This window comes from Canis aureus, chromosome 32 (genome assembly GCF_053574225.1).
Source record: "Canis aureus isolate CA01 chromosome 32, VMU_Caureus_v.1.0, whole genome shotgun sequence".
NCBI classification, from domain to species: domain Eukaryota; kingdom Metazoa; phylum Chordata; class Mammalia; order Carnivora; family Canidae; genus Canis; species Canis aureus.
In genome coordinates this window covers 2,117,973-2,135,659 of record NC_135642.1, presented here as the reverse complement: position 1 = coordinate 2,135,659, position 17,687 = coordinate 2,117,973, and positions in this window count along the sequence as shown.

Sequence of the window (17,687 nt, the reverse complement as noted above, 5' to 3'; positions counted from 1 at the left end):
TGGGGTATGAGATAGGATTAGTATTAGAGGTCTAGTGTTATGGTAGAGGTAAAGATTAGGAATAGGATTTGAATAACTTATTTTAAGGTTACGTACAGTTAGAGGTTAGGGTTCGGGTTAGATTTAACATAGGGTTCAGGGTTAAGGACACCTAATTTTAGGTGAACCGACGTTTAGGAGTTAGGGTGACGGTTGGCAGGAAGGTTCAGTGAATGTGTTTCGGTCTTGGGGTTTGTGTTTGGTTTTCAACTAGTGATAGGTCTTGTTTAAGGGTTAGGTTAACATTAGGATTAAGTGTAGGGTTAGGGTTATGTCTGTGTATGGTAGTTTGGGTCTTGGCATGTGCTTGCAATGGGACTCCTAGTATCTTGGGCAGTTTAGTTTTATGCACTCTATTTAGGTTTTGGGTTCAAAGATAGCCTGACTCCACCAAGTCAGTGGCCTCCCCAGAGAATCAAAATCCAGGCTTTTACTTGGGTGAGAATAGGCATGGCAGTCTTCTCCCAAGCTGAGGTAATGAGGGGTTTTGTGGCTCTACATACTCTTTATTTGGATTTTCAGTTGCCTTTCTGATTTTATCTCTAGTGTGTACATATTTCATCAATACTACCAATTATAATTTTAAAGTTTTACTTGAAGTCCTCTTTGTAAACACAGTATGATATAGCTTCAGGTTTACCACATAGTGATTCATCCCTTGGATACAACGCCTGGTACTGGTCAGAGGTGCCCTCCACTATCCCCATCCCCTGATTCCCCATCTGCCCCACCTTCCTCTGGTATTTATTAGTTTATTCTCTGTGGTTAAGAGTGTGTTTTTTTGTTTGCTTCTCTCATCCCCCCTCTGCCCCTTTGCCAGTTTTTTTGGTTTCCTAATATTCACATGTGAATGCAATTGTATGGTATTTGGTATCTGTCTTTCTATGAGTGACTGAGTTCATTTAGCATAAGTCCTTTCCACTTCTCCCACGTCATTGTAAATGGCTTCATTTCATCCCTTCTGATGACTGAGTGATGTCGCAGTGTGTATATTTACCACATCTTTCTGCCCATTCATCTGCCAATGGACATCTGTGCTGTATCCACAGTTTGGCTGTTGTTGATAATGCTGCTACAAACAGCGGGCTACGTGTCCTTCTTGGAATCTACTAAATGACTTTTGTATCCTTGGGGTAAATACCTAGCTTTGCAATTTTGGAATCGTAGTGTAGCTCTATTTTTAACTTCTCTTTTTATTTTTTTTATGATAGTCACAGAGAGAGAGGCAGAGACACAGGCAGAGGGAGAAGCACGATCCATGCACTGTGAGTCCGACGTAGGATTCGATCCCGTGTCTACAGGATTGCGACATGGGCCAAAGGCAGGTGCCAAACCAGTGCGCCACCCAGGGATCCCCTATTTTTTTAATTTATTTTTTATTGGTGTTCAATTTACTAACATACAGAATAACCTCCAGTGCCCGTCACCCATTCACTCCTAATTTTAACTTCTCGTGGACCCTCCAAAGTGTTTTCCACAGTGGCTGCACCTGTTCGCATGCCCACCAGGAGTGTAAGGGGGCTACACTTTCTCCAAAGCCTCAACAACACCTGTTGTTTCTTCTCTTGTTAATTTTAGCCATTCTGATGGCTGTCACGTGACATCTTATTGTGGTTTTGATTTGCATTTCCCTGATGATGGGTGACGCTGAGTGTCTTTCGGTGTCTGGTGGCCATCTTGATGTGTTCTCAGAGACAAAGTCCATTAATGTCTTCTGCCCATCTGCAGTTGGATAATTTGTGTTTAGGATGCTGAGTTTTATATTTGTTTTACGTATTTTGCATAGTAACTCTTTATTGGATGTGTTGTTTACAAATATCTCGTTTCATTTTGTATGTTGCCTTTTAGCGTTGGTTGTGTCTTTCAATTTGCAGAAGCTTTTGAATTTGATGAAGTCCCAATAGTATTTTTGCTTTTGTTTCCCTCAACTCAGAGGCATGTCAAGAAAGAAGATCAAATGGCCAACGTCAAAGATGTTCCTGCCTATCTTTTCTTCTTTGATTGGTTTCAGGTCTCACATTTAGGTCTTTCATCCATTTTGAATTCATTTTTATGTATATGGTGTAAGAAAGTGGTCCAGTTTCATTCTTCTCCATGTGGCTGCCTGGTTTTCCGAACACCATTTTTTCTTATCCTGGGGTCAGGTTAGGGTTTGTTGAAGAGACTGTCTTTGTGCCATTGGATATTCTTTCCTCCTTGTTGTCGATTAATGGATCATAGAGTTACAGGTTTGTATCTTGTTTCGGCTTTGCATTCTGTTCTATTGATCTAAGCGTCTCCTGTTGGGAGATTCTTGAGTGCTGATTCAATATCTTTGCTGGTTATCTGTCTGTTCAAGTTTCTTATTTCTTCATTTCTCCTTTTTGCTATGTTATATATTTCCAGGAATTGATCTATTTCTTCTAGGTTCTAGGTTGCTGGCATAAACTTTTTCATCATATTCTCTTATTATCGTTTGTATTTCTGTAGTGTTGGTTGTTATTTCTCTTTTCTCATCTGTGATTTTATTTGGGTCCTTTCTCATCTTTTTATCTTTTTTTCTTTTTAAAGATTTTATTTATGGATTCATGCGAGATGCAGAGAGGCAGAGGTATAGGCAGAGGAAAAATGAGGCTCCATGTGGGGAAGCTGATGTGGGACTTGATCCACCAGGATCCTGGGATCATGACCTGAGCCAAAGCACATGCTCAACCACAGAGTCACCCAGGTGCCTTGCTGATTCAATTCCTTTGCTAGTTATGGGTCTCTTTACATTTTCTATTTTTTCCTATTTCAGTTTTGCTCGTTTGCACATTTCTAGGGATTTGTCCATTTCTTCCAGGTATCCCAGTTTGTTAGCATATAATCTTTCATAGTATTCCCTTATAATTGTCTTATTTTTCTGGTATTGATTGTGATCACTCTTCTCTATTTTGTGATTTTATTCCTTTAGTTCTTTTCTGTTTTCTCGTTCCTAAGGCTGGATAGGGTTTGATCCATTTTATTAATTATTTTGAAGAAATAGCTCTTAGTTTTGTTATTCCATTCTAATGTTTTTTATTTCTGTATTGTTTATTTCTGCTTTCATCTTTATTTTTTCCCTTCTTCTGTAGGCTTTAGGATTTGTTTGCTATTCCTTTTCCAGCTCCTTTAGGTGTAGGGTTAAGCTGTGTATTGGATACTTCTTGTTTCTTGAGGTAGGTCTGTATTGCTATGTACTTTCTTCTTTGGACTGCCTTTTCTACATCCCAGAGTTTTGGAGAAACATGTTTTCATTTTCATTTGTTTTAAATTTCCTCTTTAATTTCCTGTTTGCTCCATTCATTCTCTAGTAGGATGTTCATAATCTCCACGTATTTTTGGTCTGTCCAAATTTTTTCTTACTGTTGACTTCGTGTTTCATAGCGTCATGGTCCGAAAAGGTACAGGGTGTGATATCAACCTTCTTGTACCTGTTGTACCTGTTGAGGGCTGATTTGTGGCCATGATATGATCTGTTCTGGAGAATGTCCCATGTGCACTTGAAAGGAATGTGTATTCTGCTTTAGGAAGATATGTTCAGACTATATCTGTTGAGTCCCTCTGGCCCAGTGTGTCTAGGCTATTGTTCCCCTGTTGATTATCTGCATAGAAGATCAATCCATTGCCATACCTGGATAGATGTTAAAATCCCCTGTCATTGTATCATTATCAGTGAGTTTCTGTACGTTTATTGGTAATTGGGTTCCATATTTAGGTACTCCCATGTTGGCAGCATAAATATTTAGTTGTTTGATCCTGATAGAGTGTCTTTTTAATTATGAAATAATGCCCTCCTTCATCTCTTCTTACAGTATTTGTTCTTTCTTTTTGAGATTTAAATATTTTATTTATTTATTCATGAGAGATACACAGAGGAGCAGAGGCAGAAACATAGCAGAGGGAGAGTCAGGCTCCCCAAAGGGATGCCAATGTGGGACTCGATCCTAGGATCCCAGGAACACACCCTGAGCCGAAGGCAGATACTCAACCACTGAGCCACCAGGTGTCCCCCAGGGTTTGGTTTCAAATCTAGTTTGTCTAATATAAGTATTGGTACTCCAGCTTTCTTTTCATAACCATTAGCGTGATAGATGATTTTCCATCCCCTGACTTTCAAACTGCTGGTGTCTATAGGTCTAAGGTGAGCCTCTAGTAGGCAGCATACTGATGGATCTTGATTTTTTAATAACAATTTTATTTTTGAGAGCATGAGAGAGAGAGAGGAGAGAGAGAGAGAGGCAGAAAATTAGTCAGAGAGAGAAGCATGCTCCCCACCAGGAGCACAATATGGGACTCGATCCCAGACTCCAGGATCACACCCTGAGTCAAAGGCAGAGGCTCAACCCCTGAGCCACCCAGGCATCCCGGATCCTGTTTTTTAAGCCACTCTGACACCCTATATCTTTTAATTGGAGCATTTAGTATCAGCATTCAGAGTGCTTATTCAAAGATATGAACTTGTGCCTTGTTGTTAGTGGTAGAGTAGGTGTTTCTGGTGACGTTCTCTGGTCCTTTCTAGTCTTTGTTGCTTTTGGTATCTTTTTTTCCCCCACTAGAAGAGTCCCTCTTAAAATTCCTTACAGGACGGGTTTTGCGGTCATGAACTCCTTTATACTTTGCCTGTCAGGGAAAATCTTTCTCTCTACTTCTCTCCTGGATGACACACTTCCTGAAGAAATAATTCATACAAATTGGATCCAATAAAAAGAAAGTTAAAAACATAAAATAAATTTTTGCTCGTATGACTGAGGAAAATGGCATTTAGGAGGAAAACCAGAAGCTGAAAGGGAAGAGGACAGATTTCACCATCCTTAGCCTTCACTGGGACCTGGTGTCCTTTCCTAAGGGGCCCCACCTCTGTAGGATGCTTCCTGCACCTCTGCGCTCCTTTTTGAAACCCAGCAAGCACATCTCCGTGCCTCCAGCACCTCTGCAGTCGTGGTTTATAGCGTCTTCCATGTATCCTATTGGGGACCACGGTGTCATGTATGTAACCATCCAGGTGCTGTTTGACAGCATTGGGGTGATTCTGACTTTTGTTCGTTGTGGGGTGTGTGTGTGTCTATCACATGAATCTATGACATGTAGCTATCGGATCCTCTGGCTGGGTAACCCAAACACCGAAATGGTTGGTATAACATCATTTCTGGTGCTGGTGCTGGGTGGCTAGCTGGGCTCTCCTGGCTGACCCGGGGCTCGCTCCTGCAGTGAATTTCAGCTGGAGGTTCAGCTGAGGTCAAAGGACTGGCTCGGCCAAATTACCTTGTCTGACAGTGTGTCTCACCGAGCGCCTGCTGCTTCTATTCTCGCCGATGGCTCTCCAGAAGGGAGTCAGACCTCAGGGCAACCCTGGGGGGAGCTACTGAGGAGTCGGGTACCCATGGCTGGGAGCCCTGGGGCGGCCTGTGTGTGAGGTCGGGGTGGGAACGGGGCTGGGTTTCTTTGGTCCCCTGTGCTGCCTGGCTTTCAGGCCCAGCCCCATGCTCACCCAGCCCCTACTCACTAGGGCAAGGAGGGTGCCCTCCACACGCTGGTGTGAGAGATCCATCACCACAAGTTGTGCACGCTGAGTCCACCTGGTGAGCATTGCCCAGGTAGGTGAGCTGCAAGTTGGGACACAGGAAATTTAATAAAAATCCCCTACCGCTGGACAAGCAGCACAGGACTGATTCCATTTTGTGCTACACCCGCCACCTCCCCTATGACCCCCACATGACCTGCTTATGGCTTAAAGCGCTGCCCCACCCGAGTCAAACCGCTGGGCAAACCCTATTTGGAAATCGTCTCATAACAATGTAACCCTGCTTTGTGCCCCCCAGAACTGTGAACCAATTCTGACCAAAGTAATAGGCCAGCTCAAGTGGATACTATACGGTAAGGTGTAATTCAGCCTCTTGTGTGTGGACCAACACGACTGTGCAAATTTCTGCATATCCCACGGTCCACTGCCCCTATAAAGCTGCTATGCCTCTTAGTCTCGGGGTCCAAGTCCCTGCTCCGCTGTGTCAGGTGCACCTGGACCCAAGCTGCAGCTTGTAGAGAAACCCTCAGGAGTTTGCATTGGTGTCAGATCATCGGTGGCTACTCAGATTCGCAGTCTTGGGCACAACACAAGGGCCTGCTGTCCTGACATCCCTTCCAGGGCCACTCTGAGCTCCCCACAGGCCTTCAGTGCCCCAGGCACACTGGCACAGGGACGCAGGGAGGGGAGTACATGCCCCGGAACCGGGCCAGCCTCGACCCCCTGGACAGAGGGAGCTCAGACCCTCCAGGTCGCTTTTCACAGACCCTGGTGACCTGAGGCTCCCTGGCTGTCACTCTGTCCCAGGCCCTCCTGGCCCATGGGGCACAGGCTGAGTCTCAGTATAGTCTGTGGGGTCCTGACCCTGGCATCTGGCCGCCCCTGGAAGGCACGTGGTGACGTCAGCTGTGCCTTGCAGTCCCCATGCAGGGGCTGGTGGGGCCTGGGTGGTGCCCCCTCCTCCTCTCTGGGGGTCTCTCCACGCCCCATACACAGAGTACTGGGAGACACAGAAACAGGCTGGCTGTGCATTTTCACACCACAATACTTTATTGACATTCTACAGCAAATGGGCTCAGAGCCTAGGGTGCATGCCTTCCCCTGGGAAGGGAGACCATTTTGTCCTTTAGGGGAGGACAAGAATCACATGGCTGGGGGGGCAAGTGCTGGAGTCCCACACTGGGGAGCGTGTGGACTCTGGGTGGGGGCGTGTGTCTTGAGGTTTCAGCATGAGAGATGGTTGTGAGGACAGCAGCGCTGACCTTGACCTGCAGTCATGGGTTCCTGCACTGGGTCCCCACAGGGCAGGTGGACCCCGGTCGTGGGGCCCCTGTGGCCCCAGCACCTGGAGGAGCCTGCCTCCTGGTGTGGGTGTGGGTAGGGTCCACCGGCCTTCCTCTGCTCTCCCCAACCTTGGGTGTCCCGGGATCCCCAGGGCTGCCCTACGTCAGCGACCTGGATCTGCATGGCACCCCCAGGGCCCAGGAGGCCACATCCAGGTGTGAGAAGGCTCGCTCAGTGTAGGGTCAGAATCCAGGGCTAGAGAGGGCCATGGCGGGCTGGATCTCATTAGTCTTTTTGTTGGGCCTGGTGCGGGGTCTGAAATCACCCCCACCTTCACAGAGCCTGGGGCCAGGCCAGCCCAGATCCCCCTGGGTTATGGGCTCATGTCCTGTGAAGCGTGTGCCGCCCTCCAGGAGGGACAGTGCATCCTCTGCACCACTCACCTGCACACACCCTGTCGGGGGCCCCTTGTCTTCGCTCCTCCCTGTAACCCCTGGGTACTCTATGGGACCCCTGGCCTTCTGATGGGAGCAGGGTATCGAGAGATCCCCGGGGACGCTGAGCATGTCCCACAGGGGGTACCTGCACCGGGTCCTTGATGGGGGCTGATGGTGTGGGGGTGGATGGTGTGGGGGCATGGTGTTGGGGTATAGTGTGGGTTGGGATTGTGTGGGGCTGTGTGGGTTTAAGGGGGATGGTGTAGGTGGGATGCCATGGGGAATGATGATGTAGGGGGATGGAGTGGGAGTGGGGAATGAGGGGGATGTCATGGCGGGCCTGCGGACACAGGGCATCCCCTTCCTCGAAGATGCACAAGGAGATGTCTACACTTAAAGGCAACTCCAGTCTGGGTTTTGCTGTGACACCTGCCTCTGGGGCGGGGTGTGGTCATTGCAGGACCCTGGCTGGACCGGGGGAATTATCTGGTGTTCATCATACTATGTGTGTTTTCAAATTGCAAAATGTCTCAAATTAAATGCATAGAACTTAGAAATATATAAATCACCGAGAGTGGGTGTCACTCTGACCCTTCCGACCCTCATGGGATCGATGTGTATCCTGCTTCAGCCGTGGCCATGCCGCCTGACACCCAGGTCCAGTTCCTGCCCCCCATGTCCCCCACCCCATCCCCTGCTACTCAGAGGACCGTCCCTCTCCCCTTTGGGGTTCAGCTCCCATGGCAAGCCCTGGAGACCCCATCCTAGTGTCCTCCTCCTGTCTGAGACACCAGGGGTGGGGGCACAGAGGTCATCCCCAACACCCTCCCATGGAGCGTTGTGTTGTTGGCTTCTGTTCTGCCCCCCGACTCAGAAGCCCCGTTTTCCCTACCCGGAATCCCCCGGTCCTCCACTGGGTCCTGATCCCCCCTGGCCCCTCAACCTCACCCTACCCCATAGTAGTCCCAAAATATGATGTGACTGCTGAACGTCCTGTTGACGTCCAGGTCCACCTGCGTGATGTCCCTGGAGGAGACCAGGTCCTCCTCTTTCATTTTCTGCGGGAAAACCTGGGAGGAGGAACTGGCATCTGGGATACAGATCCCAACCTGTCACCAGGTGCTCTCCTGGGCAGGGAGCCCTGGGGCCACCATGGGAGTGTGACCTGCCGAAACCTCCTTCCATCCCCTGGGAGTCCAGGGATGGCGGGAGTGCCCACCATGCCCGTGGAGCTGTGTGAAGGCCTGTGCCCGGCTGTGGTGGGTGGGAGGTGACTGAGGGTCAGCCTGGGTGGGAGGGGACAGGAGGTCAGTCCAGGTGGGGAGGGGTCATGCGGGTGTTGTGTCCAAGATTGCGAATCCGAGAAACCACTAAGGAGTCGACACTTATGCAAACACACGTGGGTTGTTTTACAAACTCAAGGAAGGGTCCCGGTATACCCCACACAGTGGAGCAGGGACTTGGACCCTGAGGAGGGTTTTAGCTTAGTTTTAAGGGCTGGTCTCGGGAACCTCCAGAAGGGCTGGAGCAATTCCTCAAGTTCTGTTTACATTTTGTTATTGGGCCTTCAAGGGCATTGAGCTCTCTTCTCATTCTAATTGGGGCTTCCAGCCTTTGGCTTAGGCTCAGTTTTTATTCTATTGTGGGGCTTTCTAAGACATTAAGCTGTCAACTTTTGTTTTATTCCAGCAACTGAAGTAATGCAAATTTCAGCTCTTCTTCACAGGGGCCTGGGATATCTGGACGTGTGCTAATACTGAACTTAAAGTAGAATGGCCGTAATGTTCTCAGCCTCCACGCATCCCGTCCTGTCCTATCTACCTCATGCCCCCCTCCCTGGAGCTCCTAAGAGAGAAATTGCAAATGACCTCAGCCTGGCAGCCTGTGTTCAGGGACAGGCTCAGGGATTTGGGATCAGGAAGACCTGGGGCACGGGTGTCCCGGCAGTGCAGCAGGATTCGATGCTGCAGAATCTTATTCCCTAAGGCTACCTTGACAACTGACTTTGTACATAGAAAAGTTCTCCTTTGTCTTTAAAACTTGAGGAGCGGGATCCCTGGATGGCGCAGCAGTTTGGCGCCTGCCTTTGGCCCAGGGCGCGATCCTGGAGACCCGGGATCGAATCCCAAATCAGGCTCCCGGTGCATGGAGACTGCTTCTCCCTCTGCCTGTGTCTCTGCCTCTCTCTCTCTCTCTCTCTCTCTCTCTCTCTGTGACTATCATAAATAAATTAAAAAAAAATAAAAAAATAAAACTTGAGGAGCGATTTAAAGCATTTTTTCTCTGCCCATCTGATTTCTCAGATTATAATCTGAGATGTATTTCCTGTTAATAAGGATAATTTACTATCCGTAGTACTATGGTTAAAATATTCTGACACAAGTCATTCAGAGGGATGAGGCTTTCTCATCTATTTCTTCACAGCTCAGTCATTCATCAGGAAATGAATCTTTATGGATTTGGAAATAATTGAGAGAAATTAGTACCAATGGTCCTATTATTAAGTATGGATTCTTCCCTGAGATTCTTCCCCTGTTTCAACTGACACTGAAACACTGTGAACTCTTTGGAAGACAAATGTCAAGGAAATAAATGTTATACATTGCTAATTTTAAATGCACTTGCAATATGGTGTCTATTATACTAGAATTATTTTTATCTGATTTTTGTTATTTATTATCCGTTCCTGCTTTTCAGGTTGAGGAGGCATTATACGTGTTCATAACTGTTTTTCTTTCCTTCTGATCTAAAATTGTTACTTTGTTTCCATCAAAGGAACTCTTTAAGCATAAGGCAAAAGTTAATTCAACTATTCTTATAATGTCTTCACACTTGGAGCCTGATTCATTTAAGTTAATTTTCAAAATAAATCTTATTTATTAGGAAAAAAACAAAGATTTATAGGGAAATTGAGAAGATAGTACAGTGCATTCACATGCACTTGCACTCAATTTCTCCAATTATTGATATCTTATATAAGTACGGTACAAAGATTAGCTAATGAATCAATATTAAAATAGTCGCATTAACCAAAGACCATATTATGTTCAGATTTCCTTAGTTTTTGCTAAGTTACCAACCCTCATATCACATTCCATTTGTCCTCCTGTTTTCCTAGGCTCCTCTGGATTGTGACAGACTTTCAGCCTTTCCTTGTTGTTGTTGAACTGGAACACTTTGAGAAGTAGAGTATTTTGAAAAATTTCCTTCAGTTGGGATATGTCTGTTGTTTATCTCATGATTGAACTGTTTTGTGGATTATATACAGAGATATAATGCCATTTTCATTATATCATATAAAGGATAGATACTATCAACATGATTTATCAGTCTTGGTATCGATCTGATCATCTTGCTGAGGTAATGTTTGTCAGCTTTCTCCGTAGTAAACTGATTCATTATTGTTATTATTTTATTATTAGTAGTATATTCTCATTATTATTTTAGGTTGTTCTAAATATATTTTGTAGGGGAAAGTTACTTTGTGTATTGCACACTTAAGAGTGGGAAGCTATGCTCATGAACTTGTGGGTGGAATGTCTGCACAAATTGTTTGAAATTCTTCTACATGGGAGATTTCTCTTCCTTCTGGGTTTGTTTGTTTCTTTTTCAAAGATGTTATTTATTTATAGGAGAGAGATAGGAGAAAACATGAGCAAAAGGGGCAGAGGGAGAGGAAGAAGCAGGTTCCCTGCTGAACAGGCAGCCTGCCTTGGGACCTGGATCATGATTTGTGCCTAAGTCAGAAGCGTAACTGAGCCACCCAGGTGCCACTCTTTCTTTCTTTCTTTTTTTTAATAATAAATTTATTTTTTATTGGTGTTCAATAAAACCAAATAAAATATTTGGCAAATAAAATTCTGCCAAATCAGAATAACACCCAGTGTTCATCCCATCTAGTGCCCCCCTCAGTTCCCGTCACCCGTTTACCCTCAACCCTGCCCTCCTCCCCTTCAGTCACCCCTAGTTCAATTCCAAGTTAGGAGTCTTTATGGTCTGCCTCCCTTTCTCATATTTCCAACATATTTCTACTCCCTTCTCTTATATTCCCTTTCACTATTAACTATATTCCCCAAATGAATGAGAACATACAATGTTTGTCCTTCTCCGATTGTCCTAATTCACTCAGCATAATACCTTCCAGTTCCATCCACCTTGAAGCAAATGGTGGGTATTTGTCATTTCTGATGGCTGAGTAAGACCCACCATTTCTCTCTCTTCATCTTGAGTCTCCTATGATATGAATGTTATTGTTTTAATAAGTGGCTAACTTCCCTACGTCTGCCTCTGTCATCCATAACCTTTCTTGTTTTTAAGGCTTCCAGTTGGGACTGCATCGCAGTTATAGAATTTTTAACGTTGGACTGACTTGATTTTAGTTCTTTTATTTCTACAGTAAGGGATTCTCTAGTTTACTTCTGTGCTCTTTTTCCAGCCCAGCTGCTAACTTTATAATCATTGTTTTAAACTGTATTTAGATACCATATATGTTTATTGATGAACTTCCTGGCTGTGAGTACTACCTCATGTTATTTTATGATGGAGAATTTCTCCATCACATTATTTTTTCCAGAAAACAAAGAAGGAAGTAAAAGCAAAACGAAGAAAAACAATAACAACTGCCCTCCAAAAAAAAAAAAAACGCCAAATTATTTTGGCCTGCTTGTTAAAAGATTCTAAATCCCAAAATATGAAACACAATTAAACTACCATAAAAGTAAAAATAAGAAATATATAAGGTACATATAAAAAATTAAAAGAAGGCAATTAATAAAAAAGAATCAAAGAAAATAATTGAAATTAGAGCAGAAACTACAAAGGAATAGACCCTACTTTCCAGGGAGAGCTGAAGCTCTGAAGCCTCTGTGGTCTAACAACTTGGTGGCAGCGAATGGTCTGTGTGGGGTCTGGGGATGGGCCTTGGCGCTGATTGTCAGGTGCACATCTGCCTGGGAGTTGCACCTGCGGGGGTCAGAGGTGGGGTGGGCGTCAGTGCCTCTGGGCTGCAGCGGGCGACACTGTGCTGCTCCCTGAGTCCTGGCTCTGATGGGTGGGATGCCGGTGGGGCAGCTGGGTCCTCTGGCTCTGGGGCTGAGCATCCCGCCCCCCAGTCTGCTGGGGCCTCCATAGAAGAGCCCCAAAGCCCCCGGGTCTCCGCCGCTTCTCTCAGAACCCTGTGTTCACTCTACCTGCGTCCGAACTTCTTTTGTTTTTTTTTTTTATTTATTTATTTATGATAGTCACAGAGAGAGAGAGAGAGGCAGAGACACAGGCAGAGGGAGAAGCAGGCTCCATGCACCGGGAGCCCGACGTGGGATTCGATCCCGGGTCTCCAGGATCGCGCCCTAGGCCGAAGGCAGGCGCCAAACCGCTGCGCCACCTAGGGATCCCTGTTTGTTTTTTTTTTATCTCAGACTGTTGTGCCCAAGATTGCGAATCTGAGAAATCCCCGAGAAGCCAACACCAATGCAAACACACGAGGGTTTATTTACAAGCTCGAACTTGTGTCCAAGTATACCCGACAGAGCAGAGCAGGGACTTGGACCCCGAGGTGGGTATTAGCTTATTTTTAAGGGCTGGTCTCGGGGAATTCCCAAAGGGCTGGAGTAATTCCTCAAGGTCTGTTTACATTTTGGTATGGGGCCATCAAGGGCATTGAGATCTGTTCTAATAGGGGCTTCCTGTCCTTGGCCTGGGCTCAGTTTTTATTCTATTGTGGGGCTTGCTGTGTCCTGACAATCAGCATTCAGGAAGGAAATGATGGATGTGACTCCCTTCTCAGGAGCATCACAGAGAATAAATAATGAGACTGAACCAAAAGACCACAAGACTTGTGCACTGAGCCATACCAGGCTCTGGGAGGCCGTCCTGGGCTCGTGGGTTGGAACCCTCATCTTGTTAAAATGTCCGCAGTTCCTGAAGCACCCTCAATTACAATGTTATTCCTGTCAAAACATGGTGGCAGATCCTATAAATAGGGAAAAAAAACCCATAACATCCATCTGTCCCGAAATATGACACCGGACAGCAAATCAGCATTGGATAAGCAGTACAGATCCGGATGCAGCAGTTTCCTATTTCAAACGATGTCACAGAGACACAGGATAAAGCAGTGTTGTCCTCGGGAACCCGCCTGGCTCTGTCGGTTAAGCATTGGACTCCTGACCTCACCTCCGGTCCTGATCTCCTGGTTGTGAGTTGTAGCCCTGGGCTGGTCCATGGACGAGGCCTGACGCCTACTTAAACAAACCAGACCCACGAGGGTTGGTCCCAGCATAAGCTGGAGGAGCAGAACAGAGAGTCCAGAAGGAAACATGCTCTGATACAACTGATTTTTTAACTTAATTTAATTTAAATCCAATTAATTAACGTATAGAGTATTATACTTTCAGAGGAAGAATTCAGGGATTCACCAGTTGGAGATAACCACAGTGCTCGTGACGTCATGTGCCCTCCTTCATGCCGGTCCCCTGTTAACCCCCCCACCCTGCTTCCAATGACCATCAGTTTGTTTCCTATCATTAAGAGTCTATATTTCCTGCATCTGTTTTCATCTTATTTGTTTTTCCTTCCCTTCACAGTTGTTATCTGCTTTGGTTCTTTAATTCCACTTATGAGTGACACCACACGGTCATTCTCTTTCCCGTCTGACTTATTTCACTTAACCTGATCCCTCTAGTTCTATCCACGTCATTGCAAATGGCAAGATTTCCTTCTCTTTGATAGTTGAGTACCATTCCTCTCTCTATGACCATCATCTATCTCCCATCCTTTTTATCCATCATCTGCCACAGGGCACCGAGGCTCCTCCCACAGTGTGGCTACTATGGACCCGGATGCTGTGGACATCAGGACATGCAGGTGTCCTGATTCTCACTGCATCTGTATCTTTGGAGTGAGCTCAGGCCATTCACCTGCTGGTCGCAGGGAGGCTCTATTTGTAACTCCTGAGGAGCCTCCACACTGTTTCCAGGGCAGCTGCACCAACCAGCCCGCAGTCCCGCCGACAGTGGAAGAGGGTTGAGTGAGTTTTGCGGGACGTGGTAAAAGTCTGGTCCACATTTCATTTCGCATTCTGTGGGCTCCAATTCCGTGTCCTTAAGTATTTCTGGGGAGGCCTGGTGTTGGGCTCTATTTAAGTGAGACGTTTCTGAAACTAACAGGCCACAGCTGGAGCCTGGAAGGAGGCAGGTGTGGCCCCTGGAGTGCCCGCTGCCTCCTGCAGTGCCTGAGCATCCCACAGGGGGCGCCAGAGCCCAGACCCCACCCAGGGGGCATGAATGTGCAGTACGCCTCCTCTGCCTGCCCTGACAGGAGCCAGCCTGTGCTGGGGAGGCCTGAGGAGGACGTGGGGACACGTCCATTCTGATGAGCTGCGGCTTCAGGAAATTGTGGGCTCACATCCACACTGAATGGAGCCCCTGGGCCGCCTCAGGACCCAGGGGTTGTCTTCAGGAAGATATCGGACCGCATCCACACTGACAGGAGCAACTGGGCCACCTCAGGACATAAGTTGAGGCTTCTGGAAGCTGGGGGCCGCATTCACGGTGACAGGAGCCCCTGCCTCCTCAGAACCCTCGGTGACGCTTTGGGAGGACGTTGGGTGACATCGACACAACAGGATGCTGATTTCCTTAGGACCCCCGGTGTTGACTTAGGGAAATATGGGATGCGTCCATGCAGACAGATGACCCCAGCCTTGTAAGGGCCTTTGGTGAAGCCTAAAAAGAATGTGGGTGCGTCATCCACACTGACAGGATTCTCCAGCCTCCTCAGGACCCACTGTGAAGGTTTGGGAAGATTTGGGGCCACATATATGCTGACAGGAGCCCCAGCCTCCTCAGGTCTTATGGTGAGGCTTGAGGAAAATGTGGCTCACCTCAACACTGACAGGACCCCCGTCCTCCTCAGGACCTGCACTAAAGCTTCAGGAAATATGGGGCTACGTCTAAGCTGACAGGAGCCCCCGGCCACCTGAGGACCTGCTGTAAGTTTTCCAGAGGATGTGAGGCATAGTCCACAGTGAAAGGAGACCCGCCGTCCTCGGGACCTGCTGACTATCACTCAGGAACACGTGGGGCCATGTCCACACTCACAGGAGCCCTGCTTCCTCAGGACCCCCTGGAGGACTTTGGAGGCGCTGTTGGGAGCCTCGTCCACATCAGAAGGGACTACTCAGAACCACAGGGTATGTGAATGGGTAGAATGAATGATAGGATCAGGGGAGGGGTGTCAATTGGTGGTTAGGCTTAGGTTAGATGTTAGGTATTTGTGATTAAGTTTATGGTTACGGATTAGACGTTAGGGTGAGGGATAAGGGTAAGGGTCAGTGGTTGGGAGTTAGGATGGGGTTTAGGGATTAGGGAACGAGGTTAGGGTTAGTGACAGTATTTAGAGTTAGGGTTAGGGTTTAGGATTTAGGGATAGGGCAGGAGGTTTGGAGGTGGGGTTAGGGTTATGGTTACAATTAGGTATGGGCTTAGGTTTGCAGTTAAGGTGAGGTGTTAGGGTGTGAGTTAAGGTTAGGGGTAAGGGTTAGGGGTTACGGTAAAATTTAGGGCTAGGTTTAGGGTTAGGGTGAGGGTTAGGTTTAGGATAGGGGTTAGGGGGATCCCTGGGTGGCGCAGCGGTTTGGCGCCTGCCTTTGGCCCAGGGCGCGATCCTGGAGACCCGGGATCGGATCCCACATCGGGCTCCCGGTGCATGGAGCCTGCTTCTCCCTCTGCCTGTGTCTCTGCCTCTCTCTCTCTCTCTGTGACTATCATGAATAAATAAATAAAATCTTTAAAAAAAAAAAAGGATAGGGGTTAGGGCTAGGGATATGATTAGTGTTTAGTTAGGGTTTAGGGTCAGGTCAGGGTCAGGGTATGGTTTTGGAAAAGGGTAAGAAATAGGTATAGGGAGTGGTTAAGGAGTTAGTTTTAGGGTACAGGTTAGAGTACAGTTTGGGGTATGAGATAGGATTAGTATTAGAGGGTTAGCGTTAGGGTACAGGTTAAGGTTAGGAATAGTATTTGAGTACATTAAGTTAAGGTTAGGGTTAGAGGTTAGGGTCAGATTTAAGGTAGGGGTCAGGGTTAAGGGTTTAGAATAGGTTTAGGATTTAGGGTGAGGGTTGGCAGGAAGGTTCCGTGAATGTGTTTGGTCTTGGGGTTTGTGTTTGGTTTTCGATTAGTGATGGGTCTTTTTTAAGGGTTAGGTTAATATTAGGATTAAGTGTAGGGTTACGGTTATGTCTGTATATGGTTAGAGTTTCTGTCTTGGCATGTGCCTGCACTGGGACTCCTAATATCTTGGGCAGTTTAGTTTTATGCACTCTATTTAGGTTTTGGGTTCAAAGATAGCCTGACTCCACCAAGTCAGTGGCCTCCCCAGAGAATCAAAATCCAGGCTTCTGCTGGGGTCAGAATAGACATGGCAGGCTTGTCCCGAGCTGAGCTAAGGAGGGGATTTGTGGCTCTAAAGACTCTTTATTTGGATTTACAGTTGCCTTTCTGATTTTATCTCTTGTGCGCACATGTTTCCTCTATACTACCAATTATTATTTTAAAGTTTTATTGAATTCCTGTTTGTGAACACAGTATGATATAGTTTCAGGTTTACCACATAGTGGTTATACCCTTGGATACAACACCTGGTACTTGTCACAGGTGTCCTCCACTGTCCCTATCCCCTGACTCACCATCCTCCCCACCTTCCCCTGGTTTTTATTAGTTTATTCTCTGTGGTTAAGAGTGTGTATCTTGGTTTGCTACTCTCAAAAAATTCACATGTGAATGCAACTGTATGGTATTTGGTATCTGTCTTTCTCTGACTGACTGAGTTCATTTAGCATAAATCCTTTCCACTCCTTCCACGTCATTGTAAATGGCTTCATTTCATCCCTTCTGATGACCCAGTGATGTCGCAGTGTGTATATTTACCACATCTTTCTGCCCATTCATCTGTCGATGGACATCTGGGCTTTATCCACAGTTTGGCTGTTGTTGATAATGCTGCTACAAACACTGGGCTGCGTGTCTCTCCTCGAATCTACTAAAGTACTTCTCTATCCTCAGGGTAAATATCTAGCTCTACAAATTTGGAATCATAGGGTAGCTCTATTTTTAACTTCTTTTTTTAAAAATTTTTTTATGATAATCCCAGAGAGAGAGGCAGAGACACAGGCAGAGGGAGAAGCAGGCTCCATTCACCGGGAGCCCAAAGTGGGATTCGATCCCAGGTCTCCAGGATTGCGCCCTGGGCCAGAGACAGGCACCAAACCACTGCACCACCCAGGGATCCCCCTTTTTTTTAACTTCTCAAGGACCCTCCACACTGTTTTCTACAGTGACTACATCTGTTCACATGCCCACCAGGAGTGTAAAGGGGCTACCCTTTCTCCAAAGCCTCACCAACACCTGTTG